The sequence below is a fragment of the Lissotriton helveticus genome, chromosome 5_1 (assembly GCF_964261635.1).
Source record: "Lissotriton helveticus chromosome 5_1, aLisHel1.1, whole genome shotgun sequence".
In the NCBI taxonomy this organism is placed as follows: Eukaryota; Metazoa; Chordata; class Amphibia; order Caudata; family Salamandridae; genus Lissotriton; species Lissotriton helveticus.
In genome coordinates, this window is record NC_136065.1 from 250637825 (window position 1) to 250658130 (window position 20306).

The following is a 20306-nucleotide window of genomic DNA, read 5'->3' on the forward strand; positions in this document are numbered from 1 at the left end:
TAATTCTCGCAAATTCTACTCTGACTGCCAGTAACAGACCGCATAATTCTCAGCATGCAGTGGCGTACCCCTTGTGCTACCCGTGGAGGTCACTGCTTATGCCACCCACAGTGGCTGCATAAAAGAGTGCGGAGGTGCTGGCGGTTTCTGCGCTGGCGGCTGCATGAAACAGCAGGGGGTGTGAATGCCGCCTCCCCCAAAACTCGTGACGCTTGGGGCGGACTGCCTCCCCCCCTTGCTACGCCACTGTCAGCATGCAAGTTTCCACATGAAATTAGTCAGTTTGACCTCCTTTAGGTTTTAAGTTGACACATAGAAGGAAAAGTGCCCCAAAATACAATTTCAAAGTCTCCACGAAAACGGTTTTAAAAGTTATCTTGCCAGAAAACACATCCAGTTTTAGTGACAGGTTGCACTCAAGAGGAAATATTTCTAATTTCTTGGAGACAAAGTACACACGTGCCAAACATGGGAGAAGCATGAAACTTTGAATAATATGGGCAGCCCAATGATAATGGAAAGGTAGTGTCTATCCTATTGTAAAGCGCTCTGATATCCTTCGGGATCTTGTTCGCGCTATATAAAACTTTATAAATAAATAAATAAATAATTATTATCTATGGGAGACTTGACTCAAGTAATAAAAAAAAATGCACTCCAGTAGTTGTGAATTAATTCTTCAAGGTTGTAAAAAATAAAATAATTAGGTCCATTGAGTAATCCTCTAAATATTGATATAGCGACACACCTTCCATTTGTTTTCATTATGTTGTCTTATGAAGTGTCATCTCCACCCAACTGGGTTTCAGAGTGCTAAGCAAGAACTGAGGTAAGGTGTGATAACACGAGGCAAAGCTTGCCAAAGGCAATATAACATATTACTTACAGTGCCACATTTATCAACCATTGTAGTTGAATGCAAAACACCACTAAAGATCACTATTACGCCATATATACACTACAAATATGTAACCTGGGAAAGTAAATTAAGAATTAGAAGGAGCATGAAAATGCTTGTAGCGGTGTTTCGACAGCTGGTATTCCAGAATTATGTATCCGAGCGTCCTCAGCATTCATATTCCTCCTTCTCTCTCCAAACTTCCAATTCTCCATCTTTACGATAACCCTTCCACTCCCTACTTCGTATTTGATGCATGACATTCTTTTTCTCTCTTGCCCATGCCAACCCTCAAAGATCACAGGTGAGTCCTAAACCGTCTTCGCCCTGCGCAAACCGGGGAATTTAAATAATATTTCTCATCTTTTTCCCAAATGTTTTATCCCTAGATCACTGGATTGTCACTGTTTCACTTGACGTACATCCCACATTGGATTTCTTTAACCTTCTATACAACACACACATCCACCCAAGCAAAAGATGAGGGCGTAGCACTGCCGAATATGAACACAAGAACCCCTTATTGAATGGATTATCCTATAACACTCCCACACACTGCCTGACACCAGCTGAAAAGAAACATGCCTCCACTCTCACACCAGCTCGGCAAATATGAATCTTCTGTTAAATCTGCAAATATTCATAACTTATTGTGGAAACCTTAGTGTCATAAGTCAACAGAAAAACGCATGAACGACAGCAGAAAACATCTTAGAACCACTGGCTTAGAAATTATGCCAGAAAATCCATCTTGAAAGATCATTGTAATCTCACAAAACAAGTGTTGCACTCTAGCAGATAAAGCAATGATTTCCTTCTTCCAAGCTCCCCACATTTAGGTGATCCCTGTCTATGCACAATGTCATGGCCAGCATACTCCACTAGTCACTGCCCACTGTTTTTACAAAAACTTACAAAAAGCTTGTAGATGAAGTTTGGCGAAAACGCCCACTAATATAGTACCTCATAACAATAAAGATCACGGCATATGCCATCATCAACCCATTGATTGACTGAAACACGTGCCATCCTAATGATCCACCGTTGGGAGCAAATGCCTAGGAGAAACCTAAAGCGCACCTGAGCTGGCACATAGGCTCGTCGAAGCAGGGAAGCCGCATGCCTCTGAGTACTACTTTTGCAGATAAGCAGCAGCTTGGAGATACATTGGGCTACAAACCTTGCACCGTGGTACAATGAGCCACAAGCCATGTTGCTTCTATGCGAACAATCACCAGGGTTAATAAGACTTGCTGTAAAGCCTAGGGGTAGATTTACAAGCCCCTTGCGCCTCATTTACGCCACCGTTGCGTCACTTTTGTGACGCAGCGGCGGCGCAAATCCTGCTCCATGGTGCAGGGGTACTTACAACATGACGCATCTGGGAGATGCGTCATGTTGTAATGCCCTGCGCCTCATGTAGGCGTTCCTGTGCAGGGGGAGGACGTCCCGGCGCAGGAACGCCTCCTAAAAGTGGCTGAGTGAAATCTACAAGATTTCACTCAGTCACTTTTAGGCCCATGCTGCGTCAAAACCCTGCGCGTGCCTGAAGCAGGCGTAAGGATTGAAACAGCATTAACTAGATAGGGCCCCCAGAGCATTGCTGGAGCTGCGTCGCGCTTGCGACGCAACTCCAGCAATGCGGCACTTTTACGGCACAGATGCGTCACGCATCTGTGCCGTTTTTGCACAATGGTGCGCAGCATTATAAATGCGGCGCATCCACGATGGCGGAGCTGTGGCGCACAATAACTGGCGCATCCCTGCTGATTTGCAGGGATGCGCCAGTTATTGTAAATATGCCCCTTAGTGCTAGGGTCCATGAAAAGCACCGGAGCTGCCTCGCGCAAACACAAGGAAACAGAGCAAAGAAGACTCACAGGTAAATTGCACTTCGAGATAGAGCCCAAGTCCTTGAACTGCATCCTATAGATCCATAACTGCAGCTGTTCAGAAAAACAAACAGAGTAACACTTGAGTTTAAAAAAATCACGGCACCGTTTGGCACGGCCTAAGCAGTAGCTTGAATAATGAATGATGATGCGGCATCACCAAGGGGTGCCTACTTCTGTGGAGATAAGTCCCAGGCCCTCTGTACCATGTTGGTAACAGCAGTGTTGTGATTGGCTTAAGGAAGTCTGCGAGCCTGGGTGCTAGAGGGAGCCTGGAACAGAGGGAGGACGAAGGATAGATGGAGGATGGAAGGTAAGTCACTTTTTTTCTTAACAATCCCCCTCCCCCCCCCCCGCTTCACCACTACTGTTACCTAGCAGCAGCCACTGGGTGATAGGCTGGTCACTGCCTGGTAAGCAAAATCCATTCTTTCACTAAAAAGCTCAGCAGAGTCCCTCCAAATAATTGAAAAGAGTAGTAGCACCCTTCTAAACAGTTGATTTACTTATACAATTGCAGGGTCCTTTTTGACCTTGAGCAAAATGGCACTTTGGGGCATTAAGGAGCAGATTTACTATAATTTTGCATCTGGGTTGCATCACTTTTGTGGTGCTGCTCCAACGCAAATACATTTTTGGTATGTACTAAGCCACGCAAAGCCACTTTGTGTTACTTTGCGCGCTTTAGTAAATAAAAAATTATGCAGCGCATTGCGCTTCCCTGCATTACCTCACGATGGGAAGTAATTCTATTGGGGGGGGAGCATTTGCGTTCCCATGCATCCACCCTTGGATTTTGGTGCATTCCGAGATTACTAAAGCTAATAAACCCAGGAATGAAAATGGAAGACCCATTGCAAGTTTAGGAGGCGCTGTCGGAGCCGTCGGAGCCGTCTTGCCGCCGGAGCTTTCAGAGCCGCGGCTCGAGGCTGCCCCTGTTTTCCGCACGACGAGGTTGAAGGTCGGCTTCCTTGAACGGCAGGAGCCGCCGGATATTTCCCTACACGGCTGAAGCCGCGAGCCATTGTTCAAAGCGGCAGGCGCCGCCAAACATTTCCCTACGCGGCTGAAGCCGCGAGCCATTCTCAAAGCGGCAGGCGCCGCCAAAACATTTTCGTGCGCGGCTGAAGCCGCAAGCCATTTTTCAAAAGCGGCAGGCACCGCCAAGCATTTCTGTGCCCTCGCCGTGAGGTTTCTTTTGCCCTGTGCTGTTTCCACGTCGCTACAGGAGTAGCTGACAAGACTTATTCCAGCTTGTTGCTTTTCAGTGGGGGAAGGAGACCAACTGCCTGGCCGCAGAGGAGGCGAGAGGCGCGGCCCCGGGACTGCGAGGACCAGCATCCACCATCACCAGCTGGGTCCTCTTCCCGTGTGAGCCGCGCCCCCTCCCAGTGCCACGCCCCCTCTCACCCAACAGGAACTTAAGCAAGGCTACCAACGCGCACCGCGGGACGCGCGCGGGTCGCAGCCCGGGGCGAAGCCCGGGCAAAGGGCGGGCCCTCTACGGCCCTCCAAGGCCAGACAAGGCTAGGCTTGGCCACTCCCCTGTCGTTTACCAGTAAGTTACGAGATTTCATTTCAACATATTGTTAGATCGGGATTACCAGCCGGGTATGTCTACACCCATTGAGGACGGTATACCTTCCAGGGTAGGTTCTTCTATTCTGGGCCCACTGGATAAATATTTTATAACAGCCAAGGTGGAAGTTGATAGAGAGCTGGCTCTGGCAGAGCGCCGTGCAGCTCGACGGCTATCAATTGAGCATCTTAAAAACACAGCCTGGGATACTGTTATTAAAGCTATCCCAGATGTCCAGTTGGATCACCTAACTCGGGATACTTCTGATGACGACCTATTCAATACGGACAATGTTCCTTTAATTTTTCAGTCTAGCTCGTCTCCCAAAGATCAGATTTCCACCAGCCACCAACTGGAGCAACCCCTTCCTAGCAGTAATTTAATTATTGATCTCATTGACCTTGATACCCCTAAGCCTCCTAACATTCACGAAAGCTCATGTATCATGGAGACACCTAAATCTTCAGAGGCGGGACAGCGAGGACAATGTGACTTATTTACTTTTAAAAGTAAAGCCCCTAAAAAGCTGAGAGGCACTAACTCGGTGAAAAGGAAAAAGTCGTACTTAGATCTGCACCAAAAAAGCGAAGGAAAAAAAGCTTATGCCAGGTTGATACAATTATCCACAAAATGATGCCCCAAAAGGACTTATTAATGAAAGAACTACATAAAATAGCTGAAGGCGCACCCAATGTCCGTAGTAATACACTGATTGCTCAGGTTCCTCCAACTATGAAAGACTTTGTAGATGCGATGGAGCACCTTATGAAAGCTTTACTCATGCCAAGAGTGAAGAGAGTAAGGAAACTAGGAACTCAATTGGATACCCTCATAGGATGCCTTACCCCAAATACTTTAATTAGTAATGATATGGCAAATTCCCAACCGACTCTTAAAGAGAAAGAGAAAGTTACAAAAGAGGTAAAAACGTCCAACCCTGATATAACTGTAAAAGTATCTAAAATCCCTACCATACCAACTCCCACAGCTGCTTTGCGCGGAAGAAACAAAGTTTCTAAGGTTTCATCCAAATTGCCCGCAGATCCTCAAGCACAGTCAGCTCAAATTAAATCTCTCATGGATTCGGCAAGAATGAGGAATACCAAATCCACGCGGGATACGAAAATCTTTGCCCAGAAACATAAGAGATCACTGGGTGAGAGACATGTGGATCTACCTCCAGCAGCTTCTCACAATGTTATTATTCTAACAGGGGTTCCACCTTTACCATCTGAAGTAAGATATGAAGACCCTGTCAGTCTCAAAAATAAGGTCATTTATTGGCTAAAAAATAATAGGCCATTGCCATCACACCTAAACGGTGATATTATCATGGTGAGGAGAACTAGCTGGGTGGGCTTACGCCCCAAAGACATTGAGGGCGATGTAATTATAATTACTTTTAAAGATCCTAGAGTCACAAACCACATATTGGACTGGTTCACTGTTACCAATAAAGGCCCGATTTCACCCAAATCCTTATTATATTTCTACCCAGAAGCCTTAATGCCCCCAAAACCATATCGCTCCATACATCATTACGAGAACCGCACAACTCAATACCATCAAAGACCATTGCGAAATTTCCAAAATCCAGGACAGGGAAATAGGGGTGAAATTTGTACCACCTTCAATCCACACTTGCAAAATGGCAGGTCGTGGAGAAATAAAACCTATTCAACTCCTAGATATGACCAACCTTGTTATGGTAATTTTTTCCCGCCAATAACTCCAACTTGGAATTTCCCTTGTAATAATTACTACAAACCGCTCTATGCCTTGGAGGATATAGATTGACTCCCTTTCGAGAAGAACCAAAGGGTGGAGGGGGAGGATAATGCTAGTTTACTCTCAAATACACCATCCATGAAGAGCTGCCCGAAAAATACCAAGATATCAGAAGACCTGGTAAATGGAATAAATATACAGCCCCCAGTACATCGTTTCCCCCCAATTGACCAGTGTATTAAAGTAAAACCTTTGACTACTTGTATGGTAACGCAAGATCTATCCTCCAAGTTACACATTCTTAGCTGGAACTTGGCGGGGATATCTTCAAAAATTACTCCACCAGCATGGCTGGAGGTAGTTAACTCCTATTCTGTCCTGTGCTTTCAGGAAACTTGGGTGCTTACCCCGATACATTTATTGGGCTTCCAAACTTTTCATTCAGCAGCAATAGAGAGCAACCAGGGCAGACACCGGGGGGGACTCTGTATATATGTAAGTGTAGCCGTGGGACACAGGATACGGAAATGTGTACTAGGGGATTCCTACCAAATCATAGTTATGGACTTGGGCTTAGCTTTGAGTCTCTTAATCATTAATTTGTATAATAACATCCTCTTAGATCGTCTGGAGAAAACATTAGATGATTTGTCTCATTCTATTATTTCGATCAAAGAAATGCGGGGCGGGGAATGTGTGACAGCACTCATGGGTGATTTTAACTGTCATATCTGCCAAAACAATTCCAGGGGGGTGTGTGATTTTTCTCCTCCAAACGATAAGGAATCAGAGGACGAAATGCCCGATCACTTTGTGCATACAAACACAGGGGAACTATTAAATAATTTCATGGCATCGTTTAACTTAGATTTTGCAAATGTCTTATCATTCCCCTTGAAACCATTTAAACCGACATTCCATGGAAGAGCAATAAATTCCACCATCGATTTCATCCTCTTTTCGAAGATGCATGCCTCTTTCATATCTTGTTGGGATACTTTGGACCACCTTTTTGGTGATCACTATCCTCTTGCTTTAGTTATTGTGTTACCTTCTCCCAGCCCTAGCCACGAAAATCCTGGTCTTAACTATGAACAACCCATTAGATTAGGTACACTTAATGGTTATACCATCAAATGCGATAAAATTAATCCAGCTAATCTCCTTAAAAATGTACTTAAGCTGCGATGGGAGGAGATACACACTTGCTTGTCCATAAATGAACACCCTCAATCAATCCTGGAAGCCTTCTTGAAAATTCAAGAGAGTCTCAAAATGCTCCTCACAAGACAGTTCAAGCAAGGCCCTATTACCCCAAAAGGGTGGTTCGATAACGAGTGCACAAGAGCCCTAAAATCTCTGTAGAAAGTTCTCCATATAACACCTAAACAAGTTATGGAGATACGTCAAGCTAGACTTCGATACCATCTTGCCATCAAAAACAGGAAAAATACTCTGAAGAAGGAAGCTTGGCAGACTCTCTTGTTAACAAGTGAAAATAGGGACTCTTCAGCTTTCTGGAAATTCTTAAACACCCCACTCCCATGGATAAAAACACCTAAGAGACACCTGGACCTTGCAATTGATGGTGATACCTGGGCTGCCCATTTTCAAGAATTATACAGTAAACCTAGTCTTGTAAATGGCACCCCATTGGATTCCATCCTGTCTCCACATTTAACATTTCCCTCCAGGAGCAAAAGTATTGCTAACGTTGTGTTTTCACATGAAGAGGTGATCGAAGCAATAAGGGAGTGTCCGTCCGGGAAGGCACCTAGTCCGGATGCCATCCCTGCAGACGTTTTTAAGACCGAGATATATATGTGGGCACCAATATTAACCGCTGTTTTGAATTCAGCGAATGCATCTGGCCAAATTCCAACCTGGGCTGAAGCAATAGTGATACCCATATATAAAAAAGGAGATAGGCACCTACCATCATGCTATCGGCCTATCTCCTTGCTCGATTCTACCATGAAGATCGCGGGGCGAATCATCCTGAAACGCTTGCAAAAGTGGACAGAAGAGGAGAACATACTCTCAAGATTGCAATATGGTTTCCGAACGGGAAGGGGTACAGTCGAGCAGAGCTTGAACTTACATCTCATTATGTCGAAATATGTGGTGATTAAGAGGGGAAGTCTCTACATAACATACATAGATTTAAGCTCTGCTTTTGACTGTGTGGTCCATGACCAACTATGGGAAACTCTTGACCATTTAGGGATGGATCCATCAATTCTTGCCTTCATAATGAAACTGTATAAAGATGCTGGTGCCAGGGTGCGGTTTGGCTTGAAGGGAGAATGCTCACCAAGGTTTACCATCAATAGAGGGGTTAGGCAGGGTTGCATCTTAGCTCCCCTGCTTTTCTCACTCTATATAAATGCCATCGGTGAGCATTTAAAAAACATTGAATGTGACTACCCTAAGGTGGGAGGCCAAGCCATCCCAATCTTGCTGTATGCCGATGATGCGGCTATCATCTCACAAACAAGATTGGGGCTACAACGTGCTGTTGCTGCATTTACCAACTATATGCAGGAAAGGGGCTTGAAAGTCAACATTGGGAAGACCTTTTCTATGGCTTGCAGTAAGGGCAGAAAGAGAATTCCATGCCCTATTTTTATTAAGGATCAAAAACTGGAGACAGTTGACAATTTCACGTACCTTGGTATAAACATAAACAGGAAGGTATTATGGCAGCCCGCTGTCAAAGCTAGGAAACTTGCTTTTGTCAGAGCAATTGGAGGTATACGTGACTTTGCAAGTAAAATAGGAGGGAGGCCAGTTAAACAACTCATCATGATCTATAAAGCCAAGTGTGTTTCTACAGCTATCTATGGGGCCGGCCTCTGGGGTATTGAAAATGACATCTCATCAATCCAAGTGGCAGAAAATAACTTCCTAAGATACCTGTTAGCGACGTCGAAAGCCACATCAGTCTATATGATGCATATAGAGCTAGGCCTACCGTTTATCATTGATCTAGTAAAAGCTGAGCCACCGCTTCTATGGCATAAAATTTGGACCACTACCGAAACTGCTCTAAACCGTGATATAATAATGGATATTCTTAATCTGGAGGGGGTAAAACATATGAAATGGCTAACATATGTTAAAAAGATGTTCCAAGAGATAGATCGCCCTGAGTATTATACTGACCCAACGACACTGGAAAATATCTCAAGAAAAGAACTGAGAAAGACCCTACTGGACCACCTAGAAGCCAAAAGGTGGGCGACCCAGAAATTAAATAAATCAATCCAGGCCTATCAAAGGATCACTGTGAATAAAGGGTTACAACTATATCTTTCCAGTGACTATTCCTGTTTCACAAGAATGTTGCTTACAAGATTTAGGTTGGGTTCCTTTTTTCGGCTAATAACTTTCCCGATATGTAACGATTGGTCGCGAAATTTGAGCCTATGCCCTTGTGATCATACTTCTGTTCAATCAAACATTCACTCCATATTATTTTGTACTTATTATACCATCCCTAGGAAATCTTTATTGAGACCATTGTTGAAAAAATGGGGTCTAAGGTCCTGTAGAGACGCCTTTGAACGCCTACAAGAGCTAGAGGACAAGGATGTCATATGTAAAATGGAATATTTTTTAAAATTATTACTTAAATTTAGAAATTCGTTAGCATGTACAACCTGATTCGGTAAACAGCTAAAGATCCTATTGTACATTGGTCTGTTTCTAAATACTGTGTTCTTCTTAAGATTAATTCTCATGAAAATGTTTATATTTAAAAATTTCATATTTTGTTTTTCTTTGATAATTAAGTGTTATAAACGTTATAAATGTAAGAAGATTTTCTTTTAACCAATATTTTGAATGATTTTATGATATTCAATGTAAATATCGAATAAAGCCTATTTTGATTTGATTTGATTTGACCCAGGAATGTGTCGAAATACTTTGACTTCCCAAGAGAGGTGTAACAAGCAGAAATATCTTTATTTCTTCTCAATATTTTTTCTTTCCATGTGAATACGCCTCTAAGAATTGTTTTCGTGCAGGAAGGTAATCCTTCACCACACTGCATCACAGTACTAATGCATACATCTTAACATGAATGCACTGCTGTCACACCAAACACATCCACCTTTGTTGAATTTCCCCACTCCTCACACAGATCCACGACATAGGAGTTTACTACTGCAGCTGCCAACCACCACACCTGAACTGTCGGAATGGTAGCTGCACTTTTCACAACTGCTTTCCTTATTTCGACCACTGAAATGCCAAATGCCACTGCACTGGTGTGATGCGGGTCTCATTTAAAGCAGAGCTGGCCTGTTATTTCACCTCTCCTTTACCCAATTCTGCAACTTCTGTAAGTTTCACCTGGACTCAGTTGAGTTGAAGCAGCTGGTTCCAAAAAGATGCTGACTCCTGTATGGTAGGTTTATCATGCTACAAACCGTGAATAGGACTCCACCAGGTCGAGGGTGATAACAGTGGGTGAGCCCTGGCCCTTCTGCTCCATCCACCACTAAGCAAACACCATGGAGCACACATTTCAATATTACATCACAGGAAGCTGTGGAAGCAGGTAGAGAAAGTCACAACAAAATAAAGTAATCATCCTTGTTTGGTCGCACAGAGCACAGTTAAGATCCAATACTACCTCTTTCAAATGTGCATATTTAGTTCAAATCTTCCCATGTCTTGGCCATAAAATGGGTTACCATTGATGTTTCTCTCAGATGAGGTTGCAACTTTCAGAACATAGCATAAGATCTGTCCCTAGAAAATTGGTAAGTTTAACATTTCACAGAGTTAAGACTGATGGAAGATCCCTAAAAAACAACGAACAACCTGTTACAATTAATAACATTGTTACTTGATCTCAGAATATATTAATGCTGTATGTGCAAAGGTTTTTGTCATTAGCACGAGTTTAACATCTGAATGAAGCAATCAGCAAATGAAAGGTCACCAGCCATCTTATGCAGAAGGGTCTGCCACTGCGTGGCACCCAGGGTCCTGCTTTTTAGAAACTTTTGATTGATTAAAACTAAGAAATATATATACATTTAAAAATCTCAAATAATGCAGCAACTGGTGGATTGTGTAGTAATAATGGTAAACCTACAATTATGTAAAAACACCACCACCTTTGCATAATCACATAGTTACAGTGACCTTGATTCGAGCGTACACCCTGTGACAAAACAAGTGTTCAAATGTATGAAATGAAACCCAGGAGACTGCAGAGGCTGTCTGAGGTCTAACCCGGGCACACCTCTGTAGTGCACCTGATATAACAGTCAAAGCTTTGCTCAAACCTCTGGTGCTAATTTTGTGCTGTACCTGTTAATTCAATGAGGCAGATCTCAGTGAACACAAAAGGTCTAGGTTCTGAGGAAACTGATATTTGATCTCACTTGGGATGTATGTGCAATGATCATTCCAATCGAGCATTTTGAGACCCTGTGGCCTCTGTGTTTGGCTGTTGTAAGGGATACTAGGCCCTCTGGGTGTAAATGACCCAATGCTGGCCCATCAACAAGACGACTGCCAGAAGCCTGGCCTTTGAATGGGTGCAGAAGCAGGAGACACTTTTTGAAAACATCAATCAAGTTTAAGGCTGGCGACCTGCCTGGGACAGGAAGCAGAGCCTGCGGCGTCTGCGGTGGGGTTAAGTGGGTACAGCCTGTCACAATACCCGCTCGTGCCAAGCAAGGGGGGCTGCTCCCAGGTGCCCTGGCTAACAGGTCCTGGCAGCCCAGGCCCTACAGGGCTATTTTTAAAGAAAGCCTGGCCCAATCAGACCAACTCCCCGCTGGAATGTCGGATATTTGACACAAACGCCAAACACTTGTGTTTCTCTTTGAGGTGGGGCCAGGTCGCAACTAGAGATGCAGTTGTGGCCGGTTTAGGGGTGCGGGCCGCCGACTGCTGCATTCACAAAGGGGTTCAAAATGAGAAAGTAGAGGCTTTAGGATGTCAGCACCCTTATTTCAAGCACTCTAGCTCTCCCTTAGAGTCTCAGTCTGAGTCCTGAAGTGGTTTCACAGCGGATACACTGCCCATTAGCTGAGCAAAAATACAATGGCCTTGGTGCAAGCACGACACATGTCTTCTTTTACTGCTGTTGGGGTAATAAAATACAGCAATTTGGACCCAAATGTTACTGCACCTGCTGCACCAAAGTTAGCTATGCCCCTGATACTGCCCTGGCCGACTGCGTACGGCTTCGGCTTTACCAGATCCACGCATCCATGGCAGGCATTGCGCACAGGTGCAGCTCCTCCGTCCCCCTAGTATGGCATGGGAGTAGCATGGAGCCCTCCTTCACAGCAGCCACTGAATCTGCCCTGCCCATGAATCCCTCTTAATTACCTCAGCACATAACATGCATTGGGCTGAAAGGGCTTCAGCCCGAGCTGCGATAGCCTCCTGGACAAAGGCCTCATTTACAATGATTCGGCAATGAGCAGCGCTGCAAGTCTTTTTGCTGTGCTGCCCTATGCCAATTCAAAAGGGCAGGAACGGAATTAACCGTATTTACAAGATACGGTGCATTCCTGTCCTTTCTGCCTCGCCACAATTTGGTCCCTAGTGTCAATGAAGGCACCCTTGCACCATTGTGCATGGGTGTCTGCGTTGTTAGTAAGGGTGGGCAGTAAACTTCGATCCGATGGCGGAGTTCACAGAGTTTTTCCCATCTAGCGCTCCGCTTGGAGTGCAAAGTTCGGCAAGAAACTCCACTGCATTATGCATCAGAGTTTACTGAGCATCACACAGCACCCCTGAACCCTTGCACCACCCTGCGTGGTCTGCCCTGACCTCCCCATCCCCCTAATCTGTCCACATCATCGGCCCAGCCAGCCCTGAGCGGAGGGGAAGACCCCTCAGGGCCATTGAGAAATGTAAGCCGATTTGACCCTCAAGTACGACCATATCCCTCAGCCAAATGCCCCCCCTCCCAAACCCACTTTGGTATCCCTTTAACCAGTGCTTGAAAGGACAATTAAAAAATATATTCTATATATTCTAGCGGGTTTGTTTACTACTGAGAAGAGCAGACACCCTCCTTCTGTGTCTGTGCTCCGTCTCTGATGCAGTCCACTCCTGATTCCTTTCATCACGAAGCTTGAAGGATGGTACACGCTTCGCATAGAGATAGATGACGGACATTGAAGTTCTTCCTGATAACCACTAGAAAGTCAATAGTAATTTTATCACAAAATTTCTATTCACTTTCTAGTGCTTGTCAGGGAGAACTTCAATGTCCGTTTTCCATGTTCATGTGAAGCGTGTACCAGGCCAGTGCGCTTCCGCTCATAGTTCACATCTGCCCTCATACTGCTAGTCCAGGATCATTGTTGCAGCACATAGTGTCACCATGCAGGTGCTCACACTGATTGGACTTCTTCTGATGCAGAGCTGGCAAATTACTGGCACTCTTGCTCCACCGGGAGAAGCAGCAACCTGACAGCGAGCCCATCCTCAGGGGCAAATGGCGTGTCACTGGCATAATGATGACTCTACGTCGGTGAGAGGTGGGTTGGAAAGGAATGCTGTAATGCGATGTACGTTGTGGTTAGACTAGGTAGTCTGACCTCAAGATATATCCTAGTGCAGCTATATTTTTATTGAAATTGTTTTCCTTCCAATCATCTCCCCTTCAGTAGTGCTGTGCCTGTTACTACGCGATGTGCGGAACTCCATAGAATCTCACAGAGGAACTCCCTGGAATTCCGCGGAGTCATACTCTGTGAACTCCGCCCACCCTTAGCTTGTTGGCAGGATTGTTTTTGTGCTGGAAGATACACCTTCCTGCACAGAACCAATCCATGGAGGCTTTTTCCTCTTTCGATGTGTGCGGACGAATGCAGCACACATAGAAAGAGGAAAAACCAGGGAGAAATAAAGATCATTTTCCTGGTTATACCTCCCCTATGGAGGCGTACAGTTTTGATGACTTCCCAGGTTTACAGATCTGTGTAAATCTGAGAATGTGTCAAAACCCATGGGTGTTGTGTGGGAAATCCCACTGCTTTGCTCATGGAATGTCCCTGAAGCAGTGTAAGGCAACGCCGTGACTTGCGCTGCCTTGCCTTACACTATATCTAGGAGGCCATGAAAAGGCACGCAAAGTGGCTTTGCGTCACCTCGTAGATATGGGTCTGAACTCTGCGCCGCCCGAGCATTATAAAAAGTGACACACCGACTGTGCACGGGGCGTGTAATAAATAATTAAGGCCCACAGTTCTTTCTCTGATGTGTGCTGAGCTGTGCTGGACATGTAACCTTAACGCCACCATAGTACAAAATATTTTGCATAACATCCAGAGGTTGAAGTGCATAAAGAAAGTATGAGCACTGTGTTAAAGTAATGGTTGGGAAATACATTCTTTTACATTACAAAAGTTCAGTTGGTTAATGCGCTCAACGCAGATGTCTGTGTGTGTGCATTGGTGCAGCTAGGAATAGTGACATGTATTTATAGTGCTGTGAGATCCCATACTACAACTAAAAGCACTGTGAATATTCAAGTCATTATTTTAAATATTTTTATGACACAGTATAGGATAGGGTGAAACAAATGGTATAAAGAAATTTAGGCCCAGATTTACTAACACTGTGCTACAGGTTTGTGTCAAAGAAGTGACGCAAACCACATGCACAGTGTTGTAGTGGGATTTACTTTCCAAAGCAACTGATGATTTTCATTGGAATGTTGCATAAAGTAACACAAAGTACCACTATGTGCTACTGTGCCCTACTGTGCATCAAGGGAGTGTAATATGGGTAGAACATTGGCATTCCTATGCAACCACCAATGGGTTTTGTCACAAATCCCGGTCTACTAACATTGGCAGACAGGTTTGCAAAAAAACGTAAGCCTCCTCGAGGCTGGCGTAATAGTGGAGCAACTTCAAAGGTGTATTGCAATGTGCAGCACACATACAAAGTGGGAAAAGTACGAAAGAATAGATTTTGTGCTACAAGACCCCCCATAATTTAGCAATCCAACAATTCAATTGCCTGAAAAAAAATATTATAAAAAATAGACTGCCTTTTTTTTATCAGCTTTGTGCTGCAACTAAGCCAATAAAAGGAGGGCGAACAATAGGTCAGCTGGTCGCAGAGGTCTTAATTTCCTCTGCCACATTCCTCGTAACACCACTTGTCTTGCAGAGAAGCCCTTCTGTGCAGACTGCCTGCAGGAAGAGAGCGTCAGAAATTGGGATCTGCAGGTATTTTCATGAGGCGGTCTCTCCGTACTCATATTTTTGTGCCCCCTTCTCCCAGCAGCAGCCTGCCTGTTGTGGTGTACCCAAGACCTGACCCCATGCCGCTCGTCACCTGTATGTTTTATCGCTTATCCCCATGCACACTAGTGATGGAGGTAAGTAAATCTATGGTGGCAATAGAATAATATTCATATTTATTTACTGCCTTCATCTCCCCTCTGTCCCCCACCTACTGCTACCTCCTGAGCATCTGCTTCTCACTCTGCCTGGTGTCTCCTGTGCCGGCTTCCTATTGTGACTCATTTGACCATCTTCTACACACTCACAAACTCTTCTGATGACTAACACCTTCCTACCCCATTTGCCTCCAGCCTCCCCCTCCCTCATCTCCCCCTTGCCTCTGCTGCCCTATGCACTCCAGGGGGAGTAGGTTGTTTGGTGCCAAAGAGAGCAGAGCTTTCTGCATTCAGTGGCACCAGACAATCTCCTGTTCTGGGGCACAGCTCTGTTGGAGATGTTGCCAGGTCACATACTGTGACTTATGAGAGTCTTCAGAAGTGACATATCACAGACTGGGAGGTGTTTTTGTGAAGAGCACATTTTCTACTTACTACAAAAATACCACAAATGTTGGGTTTGAGTCACAAATTATGCTTTTTTGCAGCAACATTTTCAAACCCACGCCACCAAATCCTGGCATGGTCTGTTAAGTGCATTAGTGCAGGGCGAGAGGACAACAGAGCCACATCTAAATAGATATGGCTTTGTTCTGTTGACTTCCTTTCATGCAAAACAGTGTAACATTTTTGGCGTGAAAAGTTAGTAAATCGCACCTTAGTGGTTAACATAAAATAAGTGTGTTAAAAACTGTTAGAAATGGGGTTTCTGGATGGCAGAGTCTGCACTCTGTAGAAGCATGAGCCACAATCTTAGTCAGAGTAAGTCACTACACAACCTAAATTTTGAAGGAATAAATGTAAAAGTTGCGCCTAGAAGCAAATAGCGCTTAACGTATTAACTAGTTGTACCAGACCGGGACAAAGTCAAGAGCTCAGGCCAACTGTGAGGGAGCATGGGACGAAAACTGTGGCCCATTTAGGCCATCTGAACAAAAGTACCTTGATCCTAGGTTTGCATCAACAGGAGTGAGGTTCAGCGAACGATGCTTGGGTGATACCCAATGCAGCAGTGGCGATGCAACGAGAGCCATGAGTGAAGCACCGGTCCGGAGTGCGGCATTTCCGAGTTTGATGCTGTGACTCCGGGTGCGATGTACCGATCTGATTCCGGCCCCAGCAGACAATGCATCAATAGTACTGCAGCAGACCTCTAGGTCCACTTCCAAAAGTCCAGGACTGGGTTGGCACCTACGGTACAACAGACTCACCAGCAGGTGAGCCGTAGGGCTGGATGATGGAGAGTTCAAAGTCTTTTTCCCCCATGAGACTTAGGAAACAGGAGGCAAGCCATCAAGCCCTTGGAGTCACCCTGGGTTCAAGAGATGCAGGTCCAGCCCTTCTCACCCAGGCAGGGAGAGAGCAGCAGCAGAAGGGCACACTGCAAGGCAAGAGTTTAGCAAACAGCAGATTCTGAGTTGCAGTCCTTTAGCAGCACATCAGCTCTGTTTTTTCCTCTCAGAGTGGTTATAGGTCCAGAAGTGTACTACTTTGGTAGGGTCAGAGACCCAGTACATATAAACCCAAAGTGCCTTTGAAGTTGGGGTCACTTTGAAGAGTCGTCTTTGAAGTGCACAAGGTCCTTAATTTCCAGCCAGACTATCAGTAGGGGATGATGCGCCCTTCTTGCCCAGGAAGAGTCATTAGAATGCAGATGTACGTAGATGGGTACTCAGACACACCTAGCCTTCCTGTGTTTGTGGCTATCTAGAAGGAATGAACAAAGTGTAGCTGTCACTCACTCCAGGCAGTCTTTCAGGTACACAGGGCTAAGAGCAGAGAAATGCCTACTTTCTAAAAGTGCAATTTCTAAAATAGTACTGGTAAATTCAACTTTACCAGTAACGAGAATGCATCATTACTTTTCCAGAGATATAAATAATAATGTAGCTACTCCTTTCTGATCAGGAATTACAGCTTAAAAGTGTATTAAGGAATTACCAAAGTTCTCCTTTGAGAGGAGTAGGCCTCACAGTAGTGGAAATGAATTGAGCTGTTTGTCACCACCAGGACATGTAAAACTTAAGAGTACAAGTCCTACCTTTTACTTACACAGCACCCTACCCTTAGGGGTACATAGAGACTACCTTAGGGGTGACTTGGGTGTAGTAAAAGAGGAGTTTAAGGCTTTGCAAGTAGTTTTAAATGCCAAGTCGATGTGGCAGTAAACTGCACATGCAGGCCCTAAAATGACAAGCCTGATACATGGTTCAGGGGATACGTATGTGGGTAGCACGGTCAAGGCTGCAGGCCCACTAGGTGCATTTAATTTACAGGCAGAGGGCACATGTAGAGCATTTGTCTAGTGACATATAAGTAAATTAAACATGCCAATTGGGGATGAGACAATATTACTGTGTTTAGGGGAGAGAGACCAAGCCCTTTGGTACTGTTTAGCGGTGATGAAGTGTGCAGAGTCCTAAGCCAGCAAAATCAGGTCAGAAAAATAGAGGGATGAAGGCAGGCAGAACGTTGGGGGAAGACCATCCTAAAACTGTCAGGTCTAACAAAAATATAAATTTTTAGGAATTTACAATCAGACTGTACCTAATGCAAAACCTATTTTTTTATGTTTCCATTAGAAGGACCTCTCTAAAACGAACTCCATCTATTAAAGCTATGCACTACCCACAATGCAGCATTTACAAATGCTGATTACCCAATTGAACACATTTAAATTTTTTTCACATAGAAAGCACCCTGGCAATAAGGGTTGTTTCTTCTTTCCTTCTATCCCTGACTTCACAGAACAGGAGATACCCTCACTTCCCTTTTAGCCAGATGCACCTGAAGGTCAGCATTATCCACTCTGAAACTGTTTTAACAAGTACTGGAACTGATAGTGTAGCAATTAAAGTGTTAGGAACACTGTGTCTGATTCTCCCACTCATTACAACCACTGAGTTCATTCAAAAGTCATTTACAGTGTGCAGGAGGCTTTGTTTTGCTTTTCAATTCTTGTGTTTTGAGATGTCACGCTATCTTAGGCTAATAAGCCCACATGCAAGGTGCTAATAAAAGACATTGGCCCTAACTGAGAACTGTGCGGAGCAGGATTCCAATGTGGAATGCTGTTCTGTGCAATTGTAAGGTCCGGTGTTCCTGCAGCTGGATTTACTGTGTGCAGGAAATATTATTCCAGCAGGTAAAGGCTGCATTGTAGCCTGGGCTCCGTCCACAACTCTGGACTGAACCTCAGACAAGGAACAGGAGAGCATCAGAGCTGCATCTTTGCTAGCCAACATGCTCCACACCTTCTTTCACACATCTCACACCCTGTCCCCGCCTTGCAACAGCACCTGCACTCTTTTACCACAGCCTCCTGCCCACTTATTCAGAGCAGGCAGTAATTATGTGTGTTAACCCCCACAGAAAAGAGAATACCATGAGTAATATTGCCTGGTAAATCTAGGTCCACACAGTAATTCCCGACTCCATGGGGTTTAACTCATGATTGCACAATACTGGTTGGTTGTTACTGCATTGTCCTGGTAATCACTGGTGTGAAATGTGTCCCCCACCAGTGCGGTGCAACTTGGAATTGGGGCTATTGTGGGCTACCTAAGCTGCTCTGAATAGATCAACAGGGATGAAAGACCCAGTTATCACATCTCACAATATCTACAAATGCACAGCATGGGCACTCCAGCACACTTAACTTCAGTACACTAGGGGTACTTCAGCAACTCCAACAAAAGACAAAGAATGTAAGATTCCTTCAGAGTGTAACAGAGAGAGGCAGTCACATTGTATTGTAGAATTTGCTTTAGCGAATGGCTTGTGTGTTTTTTGTCCGTGATATTGTCTCTTTAGAGGCACTGCACCAGTGCTATCTTTTTGTAGGCATTGCATTGCTGTGTTCTGTCTCTTCAAACTAAAGTTTAGCGGTAAAATGATTATTCCGCTGTCAAACTAAGACTAGGTTTGCCAAAAGCAGCTTTACTCTGATTTCATGTAATAGATTGCCAGTGCAAAAGCATGGCACTATGGACCCATCTCCAGTGTTTAGATGACAAACTGATTATCATGCTGTCTGTCTGGTGTCTCTCTTGTACCCTCTTCAAGGGTGTTTCTTTCTATACCCCGTCCAGGATAATTGCTCTAATTGGTATAGACATTTAAGAACACCCCTTATGGAGAAACTGGTCCTTTTTCGTAAAAGAAATTATGGTGAAAAGGATTTGACTCTTTATGTGCCATGGACTTAAGAAAAGAATTTAAAACATGTTTTGGCATATGCTATTAAGAGGCAGGATTTTTGTTGGAGTGACTTCTTTATCTGTAAAGAAGTCACTCCATTGCCCATCAGACACATTCTATGTGTTCTGCAACTTTAAGGAATACTTGTATTTGTTTTCACAACTTTATTTTTGGGTTTATGTGGGGTGCGGAACACACACAGAAAGGCACACACAATCATTGTGTGTATTGTTCAGGAGAGTTTGAGACCAACCCTTGCACAGGACGCAATGTACTTGATTGTGTTTTGCGTTTCCGCAGGAGCTGTCTGATTTGAAAGGTCAGGTTTTTCGGGTGGTGATTGCCTGAATAGGCGGGCAAAGTCCTCCTTTTTTGTGATTGATTTTTGATTCCTGCCTTTTCCCCTTTGAGCTTGCCTTTGTTTGGCAGTAGAAGTTGCTCCTGGGTCAGCCGGTTCTGTCTCTGAGCCCTGAGGTAGTTGTGATACTGATTCCAGTTTATTAGTGCCCTCATCTTTTTTGGCGTTTCCTGTACTTGACGGTTTTGAGGTAGACAGTGTAAGACCTGGATTTCCTGTGGTATGTATGCTTATTCCGTGCTTGTCCTCAACGG